Genomic DNA, 24,246 nt, shown 5'->3' with positions numbered 1-24,246 from the left:
TATATATATTTCAATCCTTTGCTATATTATTATTATTATTATTATTATTATTATTATTATTATTATTATTATTATTATTATTATTTTGTTATTGTTATTATTATTGTAGTTGTTGTTTTTACTTCTGTTGCTGTTGTTGCTGTTGCTATTGTATTATATTGAAAGGAGCTTCTAGAATCAAACTCTGAATGTAACAAAATGTGAGTGTAATTACTGATACCTAGGATCTGATAATTTTAAAGGTAAGTAAGAAGTGCACTTACTGATTTTTACACTGAATTTTGTCAGCTGTTTTCATTGAGGGGAAAGTGATTGATTAGAAACTGATCTAGTTTTACTAGGCTTGATAATTTTTCTAAAACACTTATATTCTCCACCTTTTAGTTCAGTAGTCCAGAAATGAAAAATCATGCCATTACAGGTACTGAATGATAGAATCATAGAATTATTTAGATTGTAAAAGACCCTTACGATCATCAAGTCCAGCCATTAACTTAACACTGCCAAATCCACCACTAAATCATGTCCCTAAGCACTACATCTACAGGTCTTTTAAATAACTCCAGGAATAGTGGTTCCATCCCTTCCCTGGCAGCCTGTTGAATGCCTTATGACCCTTTCTGTAAAGATTTTGTGGCCATAAAAGAGTAGAAGCATTCAAGCCATGACAAGCCAGTTTCTCCAAAAGAATGCTACAGGAAGCTGTGTCAAAGGCTGTACTTATGATCAGGTAAAAAACATCCACACCTTTTCCTCATCTACTAAGCAGGACACCTTGCCACAGAAGGGGATCAAGTTAGTTGAGCAGGACCTGCTTTCCATGAACCCCTTCTGACTGAGCTTTTTTGTCCTACTGATGGCACTAAAGATTATCTGTTCCATACCTTCCCTGAACCAAGATCAGCCTGATAGGTCTGTAGTTCCCCAAATCCTCCTTCTGTCCCTTCTGGTAGATGGGCATCACATTTGCTAACCTCCAGTCAACTTGGATATCCACAGCTAGCCATAGATTGATAATGCTGATAGATAATGGAAAGTGGATTGATGAGTACGTCTGCAGGTTCCTTCACTACCCCTGGGTGGATTCCAATCTGATCCCATAGACCAGTGTGTGCCAATCTATAAGCATATGTTCACATATATGTATTACCCACATACATATGCATCTATAAATGTATTTTTTTCCGTGTATATCAACTACAGCAATAGTCTGAACCATCCCAGGTTTATCTTCAAGATCCATTATCAGTCTTGGCTTCCAGACTATGGTGAACTGAGGACACCCTTTCCCATCCAAAGTTCAGGACAATTAGGTCAATAAAGTTCCTCCGCAGAGTTTCCCAAGCTCCTCTTCTTAATGTCTGGAAGAATATTTAATCTACACAAGGCAACATTGAAAACTTGTAGGCATTTTTTTCATAGAATCATAGTAAGTTAGGGGTTGGAAGGGACCTTGAAAGACCATCTAGTCAAACCCTCCCTGCCAAAGCAGGCCTTCTTGGCCACAAGGGCACATTGTTGGCTCATGGTCATCCTTCCATCCACCAGCACCCCCAGGTCCCTTTCCCCTGTGCTGCTCTCCAACAGCTCAGTCCCCAACCTACACTGGTACCTGGAGTTGTTCTTTCCCAGATGGTTGTTCTTTCTTTATACTTGCCCTTGTTGTGATACATTAAATTTCTCCCTGCATAACTCTCAAGTCTGTCTAGATCCCTCTGAATGGCAGCACAGCCCTCTGGGCTATCAGGCACTCCACCCAATTTTGAGTCATCAGCAAACTTGCTTATATACACTCTATTTCCTCATCCAGGTCATCAATAAATATACTTCATAGTACTGGTCCTGGTAATGACCCCTGAAGGACTCCATTAGAAAGACTTCCAACCGGACTCTATTCGATTGACTGCAACTCTCTGGCTTCTGTCCCTCAACCAGCTCCCTATCCACCTCACTACCCAATGATACAGGCCACACTTCTTCAGTTTAGCTCCAAGGACACTGTGGGAGACAGTGCCAGATGCCTTACTGAAATCAAGATAGACTATGTCCTGCTCTTCCATCATCCATCCACCTGGATATATCCTCATAGAAGGCTACCATAGAATCATAGAATCATAGAATTGGCTGGGTTGGAAGGGACCTCAGAGATCATCAAGTCCAACCCTTGATCCACCACCGCTGCAGTTACCAGACCATGGCACTGAGTGCCACATCCAGTCTCTTTTTAAATATCTCCAGGGACGGAGAATCCACTACTTCCCTGGGCAGCCCATTCGAATGTCTGATCACCCTCTTGGCAAAGAAATTCTTTCTCATATCCAACCTAAACCTCCCCCAGCACAACTTGAGACTGTGCCCTCTTGTCTTGCTGAGAGTTGCCTGGGAAAAGAGACAACCCCCCCCTGGCTACCCCCTCCTTTCAGGGAGTTGTAGAGAGTGATGAGGTCTCCTCTGAGCCTCCTCTTCTCCAGGCTGAACAGCCCCAGCTCCCTCAGCCTCTCCTCATAGGACTTGTGCTGGAGTCCCTTCACCAGCCTAATTGCCCTCCTTTGGACCTGCTCCAGGACCTTGATATCCTTCCTGAACTGAGGGGCCCAGAACTGGACACAGGACTCGAGGTGTGGCCTCACCAGTGCTGAGTACAGGGGCAGAATCCCTTCCCTGGACCTGCTGGCCACGCTGTTCCTGATACAGGCCAGGATGCCCTTGGCCTTCTTGGCTACCTGGGCACACTGCTGGCTCATGTTCAGCTTCCTGTCAATCCAGACTCCCAGGTCTCTCTCTGCCTGGCTGCTCTCAGCCACTCTGTGCCCAGCCTGGAGCTCCCCATGGGGTTGTTGTGGCCAAAGTGCAGGGCCTGGCACTTGGCCTTGTTGAACCTCATCCCGTTGGAATCAGCCCAACTCTCTGTCCAGGTCCCTCTGCAGAGCCCTCCTGCCTTCCAGCTGATCGACACTTCCCCACAGCTTAGTGTCATCTGTAAATTTGCTGATGATGGACTCAATCCCCTCATCTAAATCATCTATAAAGATATTAAATAGAACTGGTCCCAGAACTGATCCCTGGGGGACACCACTGGTGACCGGCCGCCAACTGGATCAGCACCGTTCAGCACCACTCTCTGGGCCCGGCCCTCCAGCCAGTTCCTAACCCAGCACAGGGTGCTCCTGTCCAAACTGTGGGCTGACAGCTTTATCAGGAGAATGCTGTGGGAGACGGTGTCAAAAGCCCTGCTGAAGTCCAAGTAGACAAGATCACATAGATCTCTTACTCCTCCTGTTGGTTCCCCATGCTACCTGTATTTGTGTAAAGGCATTTCAGGTGGGGAGCTGGGCCTGCCAACCCCACCCTAAGGGAATGGGAGTCCTTCTGGTCTATATTCACACCAGTACATTGCAGCACTGGTGCAAACCCTGTTACACCCCCTCTATTACTGATTCCCACCTCAAGCAGGATGGCAGAGAGGCAGCCATCCCCAGGCTCATCCTCAGTGAGCCTGGCTTTATCCCCCTCCCCCTGCAAGTCTAGTTTAAAGACCTCCCTGTGAGGGTTCTTCAGAGTTTCATAAGTAGAGAACATGATTAGTGTTTTAAATAAAATTTCTTTTTGGGACTTGGTCATTCATATTTGTCCTGGGACTCTAAAAGTAAGGATTGTCATCCATGCTCTGTTGCAGACCTCTGGTTCTGCGTTTGAGTAGGGAAATAAAAGAAGTCATGGCTCAGTGATACTCCTATCATTTCACACACTGTAGGAGCTCAGAACACACTGTCTTTATCTGGTAATATTTACAGTCAAGTTCAATGTACATGGCTAGATAACTGCTTTCTAGATAACTGGAGGGTTATACCAAAGAAAAAGTTATGTCTGTCATGGCAGATAAATGATCCCACTGCAAAATTCCTTAACTAGAATCAAGTGTCCTGTGGGCACCACAGAGACCTTTAAAGAAAGTTTTGTATTTTGCTATTCCAAAAAAACAAACTTCAGCACACACAAACACAAAAATATAAAAAATATATTTAATTTATAAAGTATATTTACTCAGTATACCTGTTAATACTTATTAACAGCTAATACTTATAGGGAGTTTCACCCAGCAAGCCAATCAGACGTGTGACTTAGCATCTTAACAGTACTGGATACTGAGAAAGGCTACAGCAAATCTTGAAAGAGAAGGAAAATAATTCTGCAAAGGAGACCAAAAACAAAAATATACGAGAGAACAGATTTTGGACAAGAGAATACAGATGGATGGAGAGTTACTTCACAGGGATCAAACACATGAAAAAATTACCACAGGGAAAGATGCTACCATTGTACTGTCTGCATGCATTTTCTTCCCCTCCAGACTCCAAGATAAATATGAGATACTTATCTGTGTTTCACACAAGAATGTGCCCACCAGAGTAACTTCTGATTCTTAGCAGGGTTCCAGAAGGTAAGGTATGCACATGGAACATTACCTCTAAGCATATCAAATGTAGCAGAGCAGCAGTGTATTCCCCTGAAATTGTTTGTCATGCATTAAGCTTTTAACAAAATGTATACATAATATGTCCCTTAAGGAAATGAGATCTCAAGGTGACACGCAAGTCACATGACTGAGAGAACGATGTTCTCATAAGTAATTAAGAGTGGCTATAGCAAATCTCTCTTTTTTAAGAATAAAATACTCTTCTATTTTAAAAATTATGCATGAGGGCAAAATAAAGGTAATACAATTTCAGATTACTAAAATGATTTTGCTTCATAAACTCCCAAGTGTGGCTTCATATGGGAATCAAAGTGCTAAAGCTTCAAGGCTAAGCATATGCTCCCAGGTTACGCAAAGCTGACAGACACTTTCTGCAGGCAGTGGATCTTGGCTGTCTATGTGATAAGCTCCCTTGAACCAGGGCCTTATTGTGCTCTGGAAGAACCAGCATGCTCCCAGTCAGTGCCTGGGAACTATTCAAGGTTTAGGATGGCTAAAACCTTTACCAGACTGGTTTAAAGAGCAGGAGTTGAATGTTATATTTTTGGATAAATTTATGCCTGTTTTGACTTTGGTGCAGGGAACTTCATGGGTCACCTTGAGTTTACTCGCAGACTCAGGAGTCTAATAGGGGAAGAATAAGGCAAAGCTGTTGTGAGAGTCTGATCTCACTGATCTGAAATTGTCTCAAAAGAACAATTTTAAAGTGAATAGCCCTGGATGGTGTGGAGAATCTGGCCTGACAGGGGGTGACATCCGGAAAGAGATAAGAACTAAGAACTAATCTGGGTGGAGACTGCTCCCCTTTTCTGAGGGCCTTCAATGCTGGGATGTTCCTCCAGGCACAATTACCCTGTCCAGGGTGGAGGAAGCCACCTTGGCTGTACTTATGCTGATGTACCTGGGTAAGGGGGCTGGAACGGAGCGAGGAGTGACACCTGGAAGGAGATAAGAATTGACACCCTTCTGTGGAAGATCCCCCCTCCAGGCAAGCCTGTTTTCAATGGCTCTTATGAAAATGAACAAAAATGAACCTGGCTTCTGTGGCAGCTGACTGACAGCTGCCCCTTTGGAACAGAAGGAACTCAGGGGTATATATGGCTGTCTATGCTGTGGTTGTTTGGTTGTCTCTTGACCCACCACCATCTCACATCGGGCCCTGTCCAGGATCAGCGCCATCTTGAAGAAACTTGCTGAGCAGCTGGGCCCCTGGTGGTGACTCTCTCTCTCTCTCTCTCTCATTCTTTCTTCCCACTTTCCAAAGTGGGATCCGAAACAAAAATAAATTGTAATGTTACATCAGACCGTAACAGCTGAATCTCCCTTCACTCTGCTCCCTTGAGCCATGCCCATGAGCCGTGAGCTCCAGCACTGGAGTATTAGGAGCTTGTATGAAACCCTGACACCATACAAAGCTCCACTATGATCTGCCTGACATCTAGACTTTCAAGGTGCTTTCAGCTTGATACAGAACTACAAGACCTGAGGAGTAACCCTGCCTCCAGGAGTTTGGTAGGCAGGGTAATCCTGTTCTTTAGTGCTCATGAGCATTTCATGCTCCTATTAGGAATAGGATGACTTTGTGATCCCTCTTTATTTGCCAAAAATAATTTTAAAAAGTTAATAATAACAAAAATAAATAAATAAATAAATGAATACATAAATAAGAAAATTCTGTGATAAGGGACAAAATACTAATAAGGTATTTTGCATACTGGGAAGCAGCTGTCCAGTTGTCATGCTATTATTGACCAAGTTTCTGATATTCTACAATACTGTGAGTGGGGAAAGCCAAAGGAAAAAAATTAAGAAAATGAACCAAATTAAAAAAACATAGCATTTATACAAATCAAATAATATTAAATTAAAAAAAAAATACATGGAAGAAACTAAAAAACTGTATCTGCAAAATTACATCAGATAAACTTATGTTTGAATTTCTGATTCAAAGCACATGCACATAGACTGAAAAGGCAAGCTGAAAAATGAACATTTCTCAGAGATTTAGGATGAAGAGAAGCTCATTATATAAGTAACGCATTCTCAAAAATAATAAAAAAAAAGAAGCCCATATGAGTGAAAACTTGATGGAATAGTAAAGCAGAAGAAGTTGCAAGACACGACACTTCATTTCTGGAGGACCTAGGAGATCAATACCTTAGTCAGTGTAATATTATTCACTTCTATGCAGAAAGTACAACCTGAAGAATGAATTGATGTACATCACATTTTCTATCACGTAACTGGAATGTAATGCAAAATCTGTACACAAGATCATTGATTTTTTTCCTCTTTTAAAAAATGGTACATTATGATGAAATTTATCTGAAGCGTAGCTTCAATTAAGTTATAGTTGGGATGAATCCATGCCTGTGTGTTTACTTATTTAAACTGGCATGTGCACTCTTTTAAATCTTTCCTTCATTCTGCTTTCCAAGTTGAAAAATAATTTTATTATACAGGGACAACCTGATTATTTCAGTTCCTGTGTTCCTGTGCATTTTGAATAACAGAATCTACAAATACTGTCTTTCCTATTTTGCTGCTTAAGTTCCTAGATTGCTACAGGGCTGGACTGAAATTTTTCAGGACATGATGAGACTCTGGATTTCCATGAGCTTCATCAGTCAGACAGAATTCAGGCAAGGAAGCCAATATATTAGAATGAAATGTCAATTACAACGCTTTTCACTTTTACAAGATTCTGAGGATGACTGGGAAGTAAATGCATGATGGTTGGAAAATTACTTTTTTTGTAGTTTAACTGTAATACAGACAACCAGAAAAGGGATAAATCTTATTTTCTAGTCAATTTATTTATAGGTCTGCACATCTGTGCAAAGCTCAGACAACAAGATATGCTTCCTTAACCAAGACAAGGTACCCAGCCAATTCCTACAGTAACAGCCTTGCTACAGCTTTCAATAGAGTGTAAGAATTACTTCTAGTAAAAAGAGAGCAATGCCTCTAATATTAATTTCTCTTGCACAAATTGCTTCCACAATATTTATTCTCCCATTGAATTAACATTACCTTGACTACAAATTAGAATTTCTCTCTATTTTAATGAGATCTTCACAAAGACAAGGTGTTAATCTGGAATGACCTTATACGACATCTCTTAATTGTTGATGGCAGCAAATGAAATGTGAGTGGACACAGAACAAATTGCTTCATTAGTGATATAGTCTATAATACCTAAGGAACTGTAACCCACATTTCTAATTCATGGACCATTTCATCTTATCATTTAACTCCCACAATAAGATGGTACTATCTGTGTTAGCTAACAAAATACTCATCACATTATAAGGATTAGAAGTTTATAGTAGATGTTACTAAGTGTGTAAAATATTACCTCCTTTTCCAAACACAGAAAGATCCACATATCTTAGAAATATGATGAAGCTGAGAACATACAAGGCCACATGAACAACTGGATTTTCACTGAGAGATCTTTGCATTTTCCAGGTATCTTGTTATGTATAGTAAACCTTTTCCTGAAAGATATCTTGTTCAGCAATTTTGACCATAAAATGTATTTATGGGTGTGTGGCACTGTGTAGCTTTGTACAACTAGCTTTCTTTTAAGCATAATTATTAAATGAAATACTACATAGCTCACTACAATCAGAAAGGCAAGCACACAGAAAATAGGAAATGACAGAATCATGCTCCCTTTGAAGCTTCAGTTCAGCATCTTTGCACTTATAATAAGTTCTTACATGAAATTATGTAGAAAATGGTGACAAATACAGAAAGGCTAGCTAGTTTTCATCTCAACAACAAACCATATTTACTTTTACTACTGATTGGTATTTTATTCAGCATACAGGCTCTGCGCTGAATAGGGAGACAAAAATGTAAGAACAATTAATAGATTATCAACATTTACCTATAAAAAATCTAAAATAGAAGGGTATATTTCATGTAAACTGTGGAGTTAAGACACACCTAAAAATAAAAGAAAGGTAAAGGAAGTTTAAAAAATAAAAATTCCCTGCAAATAAACCAACAACTCTACATTTCAGCATGACATTGGAAGTCAATATTTTAATTCAGGTCTTTTGAACCAGCAGCCTGAACTAAGATCTTTTGATGAAAAGCATAGTTAATGAGGGTAACCTATTCTTTGTGTGAATTACATGTCAGGGAATGGGAGGGGAGAAGAGAACAGAACAAACACCTATGAAAATGCTCAACTGTCCCATCTGAAGCAGATATAAAAGGTCTTGCAGTATTAGCAAGAAGTATTAGGAAAAATCACAAGAAAGGCCTGAAACACCTGTCTCCCAGCCCAGCCCTGCTGTCCCAGTGCCAAAGACATGGTTTCAGCTGCTGTACTTCTTCCATAGTTCAAGGACCCAGGCTTGGGAACTTGTTCTGCACCTGAGTGTACAGAAAATTCATCAGCAGGCTTTTTACTCTAAAAATGTTTTACTCGAAATGAACCAGTGGCCTTTCAATGTCTAATAATTTTTCCAAACTAACTATATTTTCATGAGCATAGAAGAAAAGCACCCTGACAAATGTAGTGCTCCTGCTCCTAAGCCCAAAGGCACTAGAGCACTTCAAAGAACCAAGCTGTAATACTATTTCTAAAAGAAAATGTTTTCCTTCTCCTAAATTAATTTTTATTTAAAATGACTGGGAGATTTTTACTGAAGCCTTAAAATGAAATAACTACTTGAGATGTGGAATAACTTACCCCCAAAATTGTCAGTGTTTGGGGAAATTATTATAATAAGCTTATAATGAAAAATATTATATATCAAAATTTACCAATAGTAATAGGTGTCATTTCTGCTATCCAGGCTCAAGCTAGTAAGTATCTTATGATCTGAATAGCCATTATGGTTATATTTTTTTTAAAGAAACTGTGACGCAATGTGTATAATAATTGAGTGCTGTCAGATTGATGTCTTAGCCTGACTGCCACTGGATGCCATATTTGCACTCAGTAGATTTTTTGAGATAAAAACAGGGAGGCTGAGGGATAGTTGTCTCTAGTCTGAAGGACTGCAGCGCATTGTGATAAGGTAGTTAAAGTTTTGCCTTGTTCCACACCATCTGAAGTCTTCCAGGACTACCCCAGGCACCTTTCTATCTTCAAATATGCCAACATGCCATCATACCACATACCACAGAATCACAGAATGATGGGCTGGAAGGGACCTCAAGGGTCATCTGGTCCAACCCTTCTATTATTTTTATGTATGCAAGATGTTTCAGCACCCTATCGATCTGGGATTTTAAATTTTCCAAAGTCGGGGAATCCACCACTTCCCCTGGGACCACCCCAATGTCCGACTGTCCTCATAGTGAAGAATTTTCCTCTTGTGTTCAGTCAGAATCTCACTGGGAGCAACTTGGGTCCATTGTCCCTTGGCTTGTCCATGTGACTCCTTGTACACTGGGAGTCTCCATCTTCTTTGTAGCAGCCCTTTAAGTACTAGAATATTGTAATAAGGTCTCCTCTGAGCCTTGTCTTAAGGCTGAACAGACCTAGTTCTCTCAGCCTCAAATCAGTATTATAAAAGCTAACCAGTAACAGTCAAGACAAAGAATATCAATTAAACATCAGCTTCACACTAGTTTACTTCCACAGTAAGTGTATATTTGCTACATTTTTTCCTAAAAGATACAAATCATATTTCAGATCCACTGAGCTCTGGATTTTTTTCATTGTATTTGCATTTCAACGGGCACCTACGATTCTTCCAAAACATGGTTGTTCAAGACTTGTATCTGTTAGCTAAAAAAATCCTAGATGACTTAGCAAATAATGATTAAGAAAATGCAACTGTAATAAACATGCGAACTCAAAGATATCTTTATCTGCACAATGGTCCCATCCTGTATGCTAAAATATTACACTACATTCCAAAACTACTCACATGTTTCAGTTTCTGAATTTGTTTGGCATACATGTTTCTGTCAGGATTCTTTTGGGGTTTCTTTTTTTTCATTTTCTCACTCCCACTCCTTCTGCTTTTGGTGGCTTGAGCATTCTTGTTTGTCACACATTGTTTTGCATTTTGGATGTTAAAAACTCACCATCACAAACTTTTCCCTCATATTTGAAGAAATTAAAGCATGCCTACATGAAGCCCTAGTCACCCTGGAAATCAATATACAAAGAGAAAGTGCTGGTAATACTGAATAGTGATTTTAAAGGAACTCTGCCAGTCAGCCATTTTCAAAAACCTGCTACTTGCCAAATTCTCAACACTTTGACACACACGCACTCTGTCTTGAAACCCCCTTAAAACCAGCCAAACAAACAATGCAGACAGATGTCTTAATCATTCCAGATCACACAGGAAACACAAAAAAACCCCCACAAGCTCAGTAACGTGAACTTAAAATTAGTCTCCCTGGATGGAAGACCCAACTCCCTTCTCTGAGAAAGTTTGCTGCTGGATGAGTACAAGTAACCACATTTTCCTCAGCAGAAGGGTTTCATGATGATTCAGTGTAACAAGTGATCTCTGTAATGCAAACAAAGGGTTCCTATTTACAGAATTAAGTAGTTCAGTGGCAAAGAGATTATTCTAGTACTACTCTGAACAAGCATTTTCTGTAAGGACTTCTACCAAAGCTCCCTTGCTGAAGCCTCTTCAGGAAATGGTCTCTTAAGACCGAGCTGAAGATACATATAGAGCAGCTATTATTGCATGTTTAATATTACAGATATATTACAGGCATAAGTATCTAAATATTACAGACTTTGTTCCAGTGAAATAGTTCCCTTTCTAGAACAACTCCACTGATTAGCTTTGCTGCTGCTAACTCCTGTTCAACTACTGAAACTACTGAAAATAACCCTCTTCAGTTACTCCAGAGCACTCCTCTCCTCCCAGAACATTTTCCCATTACAAGCAGGGCTTAGAGTCAGTATCAGTGACAGTAATTCTGGATTTTGTTCTTCTCTTCATTGCTGTTTATCACATTTGCAAATCTTTGAAATGCTCTTCAAAACACATCTGTGATAAGGAGGGAGGGGAAAACTCAGACTACCACTGCTGATATGCACAGTTAAATCTCAGTGTGCGGTTATCACTAAAGTTTTGACTCCTAGTGCTACATCAGTATAGTAACACACCAGTCTGCCCTACCTATGGATTCTGCAATGCATACAAAAGTCAACACTGCCTTATACTGAAGAGATGGTGAAAAATAGAAACCTGATCAACCATTCAAGGAAACAGAAGTCTGTTTGTATTTTCTGCAAGTCCTTCATTTCACAACCTGCTCGGTACCTTTGAGACAAGATTAGTCTAGCAGTTTTTGAAGAATTCCCCTCTAATATCAGACCTTGATGAGGCACATACTCTTACCAACTCTCCATAAAAACCTGATAAGCAGACTGTGATGCCTCCGTGTGTATTTTAAAACAAAATGTCACTAAAAGCCTGTTGGGTCATAAGGCCGCAGAGGAGAGCTGGGACAGCTGATACCTAACACTGATGTGTCCAGCTCACTGCAGTTTAAGGTCACACTGGGAGGTGATCATTCTGCAGCACCTGGCCTGGGACCTAGGAAATCAGCCTTTGAGCCAGGGCTTTAGTATCATTGGTAATAACCAGAATCAAGCTTGCATTGATTTAGAGAATGCAAAAATGGTGAAAATACTAATTTTTCATTTGACTGGGTCTATGTGCATTGATTCAGAAAGCAAACATTTTAAAGTGGCTCTTATCCTCTAAAACAAAGCTGTTATTGAGATCAAAAGAAGCGGGAGTAATAAAGGTTAGCAGGAAAAAGGGAGATGAATAATTACACAAAAATCTATACACCTCCATGCAATCTCATTTGAAAACACTGTGGACATTTTCTTGTGATGGACGTCCCTTTCTCTCTCTACTGGGGGTAATAAACCTTGGAGATTAAATGAAGGAAAGAGGCAAATGAGCCATTTAGCTCTATTAACTATTCTTAGCTGACATGTATGGAATTATATAATAATTACTATTGAAAGGTTGAACATATCGTTTGGATAGGGCAAAAATGGTCAGGCAATATCAAGACTACTTCTGTTATTTTCAAAACAGACTGTAATCTCTTAGCACTACCAATTTTTAAAATCTTGTGAAGTCACTGAGGAAGCTGAGTCAACAAAAATGAATTTTTGATTGATTAGAAGTAAGTCATGGTATTACATTATTTCAAACACAGAGACACTGAGGTTATTTAAAGGTTATTAAATATATTCTCCTCTGTATATTTAAGTCACCTTCAACTCATCAACACTATTCAAGAACAGAGGTTTCTACTATAGCTCATAACGATTTTGAAATACAAACTGTGTATTTAATGATTGTGTACAAAAAATGCTAAATTCAAAATATCACTATTTGTAGCTGACTGTGTGCCACGTTTCCACTACTGTTACTCAGACTACTAACTCAGACTACTAGTAAACACTGTAAGCTCTAGATCTACCATACAAAGTCAAGCAAGAAAAAATTTTAAAATTTAGAGGCAACATGTAAATTGTCTCAATTAACTTGAATAAAAGAGGGTCTACCCACTGCAGGACTGCAGAATTTGGTCTTGCCTACATAGGCACCATGTTGGTAAAGGCAGCTTCAGTTAATAACTCTACCTCTGTGCAAGGTTATAAAAATCCTATTAAATATCACTTTAATCCTCACATAGAATAAGAAATTAATAAAAATAAAAGTCAGAATTGACTATGTAGAGGAGAAAATATGCCATACATGAAAAATGACCCAGATTTTTTAAGCCTTAGGTCATTTCTAACAGCTGAAAAACTGTCAACAGTAGTAACACGCAAAAAGCCAGCAGTGATTTCATTAATAGTACTCTGCTACACTGCAGAGGGAATTTGCTAGCATGCAAGCAAACAGACAGACATTCCCTTTAAAATTCAAATACATGAACTGGAACTTTTCCTCAGCTTCAATCTACCTGCTGTTACCTACACAGGTGAAACTGGACAACTGGAGATCATTAATCCGTGGTCTCTCCAAATCTTTCATTTTCTCAGTGAGTGAAGCAGAGCACACTGGAGTACATTCTGCTCACAGCAAGAGCATCAAAGAGTACAGAGACTCTGGAGTAATGATTGCTGTTTATGCTAATTTTGCTCTTACAGTATCAGTTAAAAAACATCCCACACAGTACTGAAGGTTGAGAGCTACTGTACAGGTGTCCTTGAGCTTTTTGTTTTCTAAATGTTAGCACCTCTGATTAAAAATTTAGCCTGTCTTTAAAGCAGCTTCTGAAAAATAGAAAGCAAATACACTGTCTGTGAAAGGAAAAAAAATATTGCTGTGGTTAAGACACTAAATGGGGACTCAGCATATCCGAGTTCAATATTTAGTTCTCACAGAAGCTCTGACTGACCCTGGGCAATCCAATAGAAAAAGTGCGAGAAAAGCACTTAACTGAGGCATGAGAAAACAGTCTTGTCTATTTAATAGCGAGTTCCCTGAGCAAAGAGGTTGTCTCTTATTACCCACAGGTACCCACTTATATACCAGGGCATCAGCAAGGGTTTTTGGATGCTACTTAATTATAGCTTTATACTGTAGCAAAGGTCAAGTGATATTTTGGGGTGCAATAAATTTAGCATCGCCGTGTCCAGCCTGAGTGAAAGCAATAGAAAGTTCACAGCTGCCTATTCTCATAGCAAAGAAGTTGCTGAGACACAGAGCTGACTGCAGCTCTCTGACCACACCTTTCCCTTACCAAAGAGCTCTCCCATGTAACACCAAAAATCCAATATGCTGATAGAGGCTAAAGTAATCAAAAAGTTGAATGCCTGAAGAACTGGAATCCTAGCACAACCTGGAAGGATTTCTAATAGCTAAGATCTCATTAAAAGATAGTGTTTGCATGTAAAGCCAGACAATAGTAAGATAGGCTTCACAGGTTGTGATTGACAGTGCACCTGCACTCTCCATCCACTAGAGACCTGCAGGTTTATGGTACAGGCACCAAGGACACAACACTGCTTAATATTAAACTGTAAAAATGCAGCAAAATACTACAGTTTCCTTTTCTTGTTCTAAATTCCAGTAGAGGTGACCTTATTCCATCAGGATATCGATGATGAATGCAACTACTTCGGATATTGTTATCGAAGTTAATTTCTGCTGAAAAACTCCCTGTGTCCTTCTAGGCAGCAAAAATTGCTGAATGTCAACATAGGTCTCCACTAAATACTGCAAAAGCAAGAATTTTGTAGTGACAATTTGACAGGCAGAAGGTACATTTCATTATTCTCTCTTTTGTGTGATATGTCAAGAGCATAAAGACATCATTAGAAAATAAAAATCTGTATTCAGATTATCTACTGTGGTTGCCTGATTTACTCCAAAAGTAATGTCCTACCTGAAGTCACTCTGGCAGTCCTAAATAGTAGTTGGTGTGAAATTCTAATCTTTTGGTCTTAGACTTCTGAATATTTTTAGAGTTACTTTGCCACCCACTATTCATGACCTTATTAAAACCTCAGGTTAGATTTAAGAGTTTCTTTTCAAGGTGTCCAGAAATAACATATTGCAAATCTTCAAAGAGGTTGTAGTAAACAGCATTACTAACTCTAGAGCACGCACCCCACCTGATCAATAGACATTCAAACAACGAATATAATTGTAAGACTAAACCAAAATTCTTCAGAATTTTTCAGGAAAAGGAACCAGACACAGAGAAGGATATGCCATGTCCATAAGGGGAAGAATATTCCATTTTGCAGCTGACTGGTAATTGTCACTATCAGACCTTTGTCCATACTTAAATGGACATATGCTCCCGTTCTTTCATCTTCATGCCTCTCCTCAGCATTATTACTGAGACTTCAAAATTGAGAAAATGATTAATTTAATAAATTAGGAAAACACTTAGATCTTTCATACACCTCATTTCTAAAACTGGAAAAAAATTCCATGAAATTCCAGACATGGTATCCAGCATTTCAGTTCAAAAGTTTTCTCTTGCCTTTAATATTGTTATGCCTTTAAAGTAAAATGAGTCATTTCCAGGTATGTTCAGCAGAGAAAAACAAAGAGAGATCTTGTCATTAGCCCTGTTTTAAGATCACTTCTTCCCTACTAAGTTGCATTTCTTGCCCCAAAGCCTCTGAATTGATTTTAAGTTTTTAATAAAAGAGTCTGCAAGGGGAGGATTCAGGTATATCACACTAATAAAAAAAAGTAAGACTAAAGTGATTAGTTAATATCCTTTTTCCTCACAAAGTCAAGGCTCATCTATTCCACCTCATCACTTCTACATGACAGGAGACAAAACTTCTTCCAGTTCAGTTTAGACACTGAATCATCACTGAAAAAATGTTAGTCCCAAGGAAACAAACAAAACCCAGAGCAAACAGGGTTTCCCCTTCCTTCCTTAAAAAAAAACTCATCTGTCTTTTAAGGCCCCTAGGGTAGTGAAGGAGTATCCCATAATAAACATCCTGGTGTTGCACTCTTACATTAATCACTGCTTTTTCTCTTTATAATCTATAAATGTTAATGTTGAAAACTGATATGTGTATATGTGAATGTACAAATCCCTGTATGTATGTATCTACACATATACATAGATATGATACCTTGTACAGCCTACCATTAGCATGGGATGTCATCATTCATAAATGTGACAACTTTCAGGAATATTATAAAATCTGAAACCCTGAAATCCATTCTTCCCATGAAACAAAAGACCAAAGTAAAACACTAAAAAATGTAACGAAATACATTTTATTAAGCCATAAGTTTATTGCAATGCAATTTAAAAGCTATAGGACAATCCAGTCTTGAGATATGTGAGATAATTTTTGCTCTGTTTAAAGCTTTTGGTTAGATTCAAGACTAGTCCATTTTGTCTTGTCACACAATTTCAAATAATTCCCAGAAAGCACACAAAGTTCTTAGCAGTATGTGACCTCTAAAGATATTAGAGATGTAATAATTGCCTTACTATCTTCTCTCTCAGCCCCCTAGCTAAAATAGAATCAAAATTTTGTGATCTGTTTTAAACAGGCTGTAAATCTCCAATCTTGAGTATTCTCTAAATCTTTATTTTTACCAAAGGAAGAAAGTAATGCAAGGGGCTTTAAATGGTAAAGATGCTAATGCTTTTTCACTCAAGACATCACTGACAGCCCTTGAAAGCACCACAGAAAGAGGATGAATGAACCTCTGATAAAACTCTTCAGCCATCCTCCAGCCCTAGGGGAAGTTCCCTTTCTCGCTGATAGTAAAACTATATGAACATCCATCTTTTCTGTTCGTCTCTCAAGTAAAACCTGTTTCTCATTTCCCAAAGCTTGAAAACCTGCCATCCTTCTAAAAAACTGCTGCTGAACAGGAAGAATGATTTATTCCTGGAAGAGCTTGCTTGTAACATTTCTGAGCAACCCTCAATGTTCCAGCAGGGTCCCTGTAGGACTGCCCCCAACTATGGTGACATAACTCTACCATATCCATCTACATTCTCTTTGCTTTATACCCCTTAAATAAAATATAAAAAAAATAAAAGTGAAAATAAAATATATAAAACTGTGAAGCCTGCCCAGCCTTTTATCATCAAGGGCTTTGCAAATTTAATTTTAGCCTTCATCTGCTTTTAAATGTCCCCTGAATTCAACATGTTCTGTATCACTCAGACAGATATGGAGATTATTCAAACAACTAAATATTTTATATGCTCCTTGAAAGGAATGTGGAAAAGCCACCAGGCTCTCTTTAGCCCTTCTTTACTTTCCATCTGGGAAGCATAAAATTCCTAACCTGTTTCTTCTTCCATAGAACAATCTTTTTGTTCTCTGACTGGAATTGTATGATTGAGAAAGTATCTAAAGAACTACTATAATAACCCCATCAGATATTAATAGCCCACAGTCTTCTGTTAGACTGAATAAGGTTGACAGAGGACATACACTCTGTAGAAATTTTCTCAATTTTTACCCTATTTTCCTATATAAATATCAAAGCCTTAACTGTTCAACTAGGCTTTCCCAAAACACTTTACCACATTTTGCCAGCTGATATACTCCACATCTCTAAATGTAAGGAGTTTGTCTGCTGATCAATACATTTTTAAATCTGTAATTTTTATCAGAATACTTGTAATCTGTTCATGAAAAAGAGTATACTGCTAGAAGCCTTCATCTTCCAGTTCATATTCACAGAACATTTCTGATCCCATGTTGCTCCATAAAATATAATACATTTCAGTCCAAGTTTTTACTCATATTTAAGGCCCCAGCATAACTAACTGTATCCTGGTATACATCTATATTAATAAACTCCCTGAATAACTTCTATTTGGATTGGAGCTCTTTCTCTTTTTTATCACTTCATTATTCCCCCAAAACTGAGCTGATCAAAGAATTCTACCAGGTGACACTTTCTTGGAAAATGTGATTGATTTTATAAAAAATCATCTCTGTTCAAGAGGCATTTGTGGAATTGAAAGCAGAATCTGATGGGACCAAAAAACTCACAAAGGATTCCAAGTATGTTTGCATTAAACATAAAGACCTCAGAAGTCAGGGTGCTCCCATTCTGAAACCAGAAGGTTAATCCCAAAACTGTCTTTTAACAGCCAGGTCCGGAACATAAGAATCCTGCTATGGGACATAAATTTAGAATAACACCAAGTTTTCTGAACAGAACCCAAGATTCTTCTTGCTCCTGGGCAAGCTAATTATTCTACTCAAGCCTATATAATATCAATATAAAAAATATAAATTTAACTCTGAACTGGAAACATACTTGCATGCTTAGGCAACTGAAACCATAAGATAGCTTCCGGTTCAGGAAGTTTTATCTCAAAGTGCTCATCTCTAGGAGCCCTCTGTTTTCTATTCTCAGACACAATTATATGTCATTCACACACAGGAAGGTCCCTCCTTCTGGTGCCCTGTGTCTAAGGCAGCAAGAGAACTTACTGTTGCAAGAACTGCAAAAAATTTATGGAGTCTGAATTGCTGCAGATCATCTTAAATTACTTTCCCTATTGTAAAAGCTAAAAAATTTTAATTTTTCATATTTCTTCTACTACCCAACTCAACACTTGCCCTCATCTAAAGATTTTTGCCAACTTGATGTTTGAGATTTTCATATCATTAGTACTAGTAAATACTTCTTCCCTGTTTCTTTTCCTCCCCTCTCCTATTTTATAATTTATCATACTTTATTCTGCACATTTTTAACACTCATGCCCAAGTCTTGGAACAACTTGGCTTCCCATTTTTCCACTCTTCTTAAAAATTCATTATCACTTAAGGATGAGACCTGTACATCCCCAAAAGGTGAAAAGGCCTCTCCAGTCAAAATATTTGCACTGTTCAGGACACTGACATTTCTTCCGGGAGGCAAAACTCTGTGAATGGAAACATAAATTTTGCCTATATGCCATCCCAAAAGACTGCCAATTGAACCAATTGTTTTCCACATATTCCATTTCCATTTGTCAATATCTTTTGTTCTCATGCTTGTAAAAAAAAAAAAGTTTGAATTTCTTCACCCTGAAGATTTCATACACTGGGTTTGTTGAGTGCTAAATTCAACTTATACAGACCCTCAAATCACATAACGTTCATCAGTAGAATGTTTGGAAACACCACAGGCAAAAATTGGCTTTCCAAAACATCCCAGTAACAAACCTGGAAAACTCAAACAGTAAGCAGGGAGGTGTACTTGTATTTTTACTCTAGAAAGTTTACCTTGAACTTCCACCTTGAACCCTACACAAAAATATTACTGGGAGGCTGGGAAACATTAGCAAATCCAGAAGAGGATGTTTTGTGTCTATTTTAGTTCTAGGAGAAAGTTGTCAGGCTTAATGGAAAACTGAAAGATGCTACATCAAGATCCACTTCCTACATCTGAAGCATTCCCAGATAAAATGTTCTTGCTGTAAGAAATAAAGTTGACAGTGATTCCTCAGGTAACCCTTGAGCTGAATTAGAGATTTTGTGCGTGAAATCACTACAATTTCAGTAACTGGGACTACATGTATGCCTTCTGTGGTATTCTAAGAAAACACTTTGGATGTAAGAGGCCCTGACTCAAGCCTCAGAAATCACTGGCTACTAATAGTCTTTAGGGAGATACATTACTTATATAAACCTTCTTCAGTTTATTACCTTCTGATATAATTTCCCATGTACCTCTTTTTTAGATTCTTTTTTTCTTGATGCGCCAGAACTTTGGTGTCCCTTTGTGTTACTAAATAGGGAAGAATCTCTACAACATTCAAAAGTTGTTTTTTCTGGGGAATTTAGTTCCTCTAGAGTTGATTCCTGAACCAAGTACATAATTGGCATGATGCATAAGACACTCTGAAGTCAAAGAGCTCTGATGAGGTGGAGGAGACCTTTCATGTCTCTCCAGTTTTAACAAACAGACAATTCAGGTATGAGAGACAAAAATTGCCTTTATGTTTCTGATACACCTCAAGTTAATGGAATACTGTTTTATTCCTTACCTCCCATAGTTCCCTGTATCCTGCTTCTTGCCCTTCCTAAAATAGAGTGGCACTTTCTTTCTTCCAGTCCTCAGGGACCTCCCCATTATCTTCGAAAGATAAGTGATGTACTCAAGGTGACACTCCCACCTCAAGTACTGTGTCCAGTTCTGGTTTCCCCACCATAGGAAGGGCATAGATCTGTTGGAACAAGTCCAGAGGGGGGCCACAAAGATCATGCAGGGGCTGGAGCACCTCTGCTACAAGAAGAGGCTGAAGGAGCCTGAAGAAGAGGCTGAATTGGGATTGTTCAGCCTGAAGAAAAGACTTCAGAGGGATCTTATAGCCACCTTCCAATATCTGAAGGGAACCTATAGGAAGACTGGAAGGAGATTTTTCATAAGAATTCCAGTGATAGAATAAGGAAAAATGGATTTAAACTGAAGGAGAATGTGTTTAGACTGGATATTAGGATGAAATTCTTAGGTGTGGTGACACTCTGAAACAGATTGCCCAGTGAAGTTGTGGATGATCCCTTCCTGGAGGGGTTCAAGGCCAGGTTGGATGAGGCTTTGAGCAACCTTGTCAATATGATAGGCATCCCTGCCCATGTCAGAGTGGTTGGAGTAGATGATCTCTAAGGCCCCTACTAACCTAAGCCATTCTATAATTCTATGATGTAATTCTGTGAGGGTAGCCATTTGAATGACACTGGCCAGCTTCTTTAGCACTTGAGAGTGCAACCCATTGTCAAATGCATTTGAGCATATTCAGTTTGCTCAAATGATCCCTAAACTGCATCGAGGATAAGCATTCATACCCCTAGACTTTGTCACTGGTCTCAAGGACCTAGGATTGCTAAAGGCAAATCTTACAGGACAAAGACTGAGGCAGTGAAAGGATTGAGTACTTTTGTCCTTTCAAAGTTTTTCTGTCACCAGGTCCCTTTTGTCATGGTGGGGCCTGCATTTACCCAAGTCTGGCTGGTTTTGCCACTGATGTAACTTCAGAAGTCCTTCTTTTTGTCCTTCACATCCTTTGCCAGATTTAGCTCCAGGTGGGCTTTAGTCTGAGCATCAAATGTCTTTGAAATAAAAGTGAGCTTATGTCAGTTGTAACAATATTCCACTTCTAGCAGTAAAAGTTTCATTGGAAAAGCTGCCTGCAAATACATTAGTAGTTATATACTGCCAGCATTCTCTGACCTTGAGACCAGTCATTGTAGTTTCCCTTCATCCGCACCATCAGGTTCTCTTAGACTTCAAAAAAAGTGACCATATGTACATAGTCTGTTCCAAGTGAGCCATTGGGATAACTCCAAAAATATGCCTAGGAATTGTTCTTGATGGCACAAGTAACACAAAGAAAAAGCGTTGGCAGAAAATGTTCTAACAATGCAACAGTGTGTGTGAAAGGCTTCCAGTGCCTGGAAATATTTCCTGGCATCATTTAGGCTATTACTTAAACATAGGTTGTGTGACTCAAGGTGACAGAATATGTAGCTGAATGCATGATACATTGCTGAAATGATATTCATGGGATTAGACCAAGTTACATCATATGCAGATGCAAGACTACTAAATATTTTATTATTAAACAAGGTGGGATATGCATATATTCCTCTGACTGCAGTTTGCAGCTGGAATGCACTTTTTATTCTGTAGGGTCTAATTCAAATCCCTTTGAACCTACTGGCAGGCTCTGTACAAAATATGGTGACCCTGAGTGATAAAGACAAGATTGCAAGTAAAATAAGATGTTTATCAACATTAAAAACCTATCCTAAGTTTGGGTAAAGGTTTATTACCCCAGAATACACATTTTCATGCTAATTATAAAGTATTTTTACTTGAGTTACCATTGGTTTTGACCTTTCAGGCTTGTCCTGCTCTGAAATTTGCCCCAAGTTGTGTAAGAGGATCAAGCTTTCTACTGAAATTAGAAGAAGAATGAGACACCTTCTTGCCATTTTTATCATTAGGTTAATTGTTGATCTAAGTCAGTTGCTTGCCACTGTGTTAATACTTTAGCAGGTTCACACAGGCTCATAGCATTCAATGCTATGGCACAAGAGTAAAAGCAAAATCAAGCATTCACATACACACACACAAAAAAAAAAAAAATCTCATGTCCTCTTGGGTTAAGAATCCTTCAAATGAAAACTGTAAGGGTCAAGTTAACTGTTGCTGCATGCCCTGCATGACCCCACTGAAAATTGAATGCTGCACAGAGCAAACATCAGTGCTGAGCTGGGCCTGGCGTATCTGCAGAGGTACACATTACATCTGCCCAAAGATCAATCAAAGATGTGCTGTAATTTCAGCTGCATCTCGGCTGCATCTCCTCAGTTTTGCAAACAATAGCACCAGAAACACTAAATCTGTGTTGGCCCCCTGTGAGGTTCTTACAATACATCAGAGCATTTGGAGGGCAAACTCCAGCCACTAACAGCATGCAGTCCCTTTCCTGGGGAAGCCAGGATGGCACACTGCTAACTCTTGTTTACCTCCTTATCTATGTGTATTCTGATAAGTGAATATATTTTCTTAAAGAAAACTGTTTATGTAAACATTAAATTATAATTCCCTGGTTTTTGTTTTTTTGTTCCTTTTGTTTGTTCATTTGGGGGTTTGGTTTGTTTTAAATAGACTACAGAGCATTTTAAAAATTTTAATATTACATTATTAGTACCTTAATACTGAAAATTTTTCCAATAAATTAATCCAGAGCTCTAAGATTGTCTTCTAAAATATGATGAGTCTTATTAGCTGAGAGTTAAGGTTGGTTAGGTTTGAATTAGTAGAAATAGGCATTAGAGAATTTGATTCTATACTTTTACTTGCTCATAACCTGCAGAACTTTTTATTGTTTTATGTCACACACTTATTATTTCCAAATGTCTTTCAAGACAGTGCATGAAAGGTCATTCCTGGATATAAAGCTGTGACTGAAGATAGAAGATAGAGAAGTTATATTATTTTTAACCGATGAGTAGACCTTAGTTAGGAAAAAACAGATCAAGAATGATATCTTTGTCCCTACTCCATATAGGCACAATGATTCAAACTATCTTGTCATCAAGTGCTGCATTATAAGATAAATGCTTCCTATCTGTGACTCCATGGCTCAGCAGTGACAGCATTCCTTCCTCACTTGGAGCTATATAAAATAACCCTACTCCTTTTATTAAAGGAGTAGAAATAAAATTGAAAGAATTTTTGTCCTGTAATTATTGTAGAGATAGACATGGAATCTATGTTTACCAAGATCTAAATGGTGTAAGGGTTTTATTTATGAGGACAGGTGCTGATGAGAGAAGCTGCTTACTTTTTTAACTCAGTGAGGGCTAACAAAGCATATCACCCTATCAGTAAAAGCCAAGGATTGTTCTTTCCATACTGTCCTGAGAGAATAGGCAGAGAAGGTGAAGCCAGCACCCTTTCCATGGGGCAGCAGTTTTAGGAAGTGATCTGTTTTCAAGAACTCAGTAGCCATAAATCCCCTTTATCTTTAATCACATGTCTGTGCAGAGATCTGAAAGATAAATTCTTTCCTTCAGCCTCTTCCGAGACTGCATTTTTTCTCTCTCCCCTTTAGCTACCATTGCCACACACACTATTTGCACCAAAAAATCAGAGATACAGTGTAGACACTGGTACACTCCCACAATTAAGTGCAGATGCATGCAGAGCTGATGCCTTGGAACGTGTTTCTACAGGCAAATTCAGCATGGGAAGAAAAATTACTTGTTTTCCACTTGCAGACTCTTACTTGATGTCTGTATCATAACAAATTACAGCAAATTAAAAATGTTTTGCCTGATTACATGAATTAGGTATGCATAGTCGTACTGTGACTGAGTAGCCTGCACATCAGCATGAAGACAAAGTCAGTGGTGACTTGGTTCTGTTGTCTTTGTTACAAAACCACTGGTTTTCTGAAATGTCCCTCATGAAAAGATCATAATATCACGCAACATCCTTAGAAATTTAAAATGGGAGAAAAGCTTGCTTGGAGGAAAACATCAGTGCATTGTTTTAGAAGTACAATTCAAGATTCTTGCTCCCCAGAGTTCTAAAATAATCTAAAAAACATTATCTCCTCCACACTTTAGGGCTTTTTTTCACTTGAGCATTACAAACCACCTTCCATCTGCAGTGGTTTGTTCTAAATATAATAGAAAATATAAGATATGTAAGTAATATAAGTAATGAGTCTGTCTTTTCAAATTGACACATTGTCTATGAGAATCTCTGCTAGATTCTCATAGTCTCTGCTACAGTCACAGGAATCACAGAAATAATCTATGCAGTGTTTGGTAGCTC

Source organism: Heliangelus exortis, chromosome 1, assembly GCF_036169615.1.
Source record: "Heliangelus exortis chromosome 1, bHelExo1.hap1, whole genome shotgun sequence".
Taxonomy (NCBI): domain Eukaryota; kingdom Metazoa; phylum Chordata; class Aves; order Apodiformes; family Trochilidae; genus Heliangelus; species Heliangelus exortis.
The sequence above is the reverse complement of the archived record's forward strand: the minus strand, read 5'-3'. Positions refer to the sequence as shown.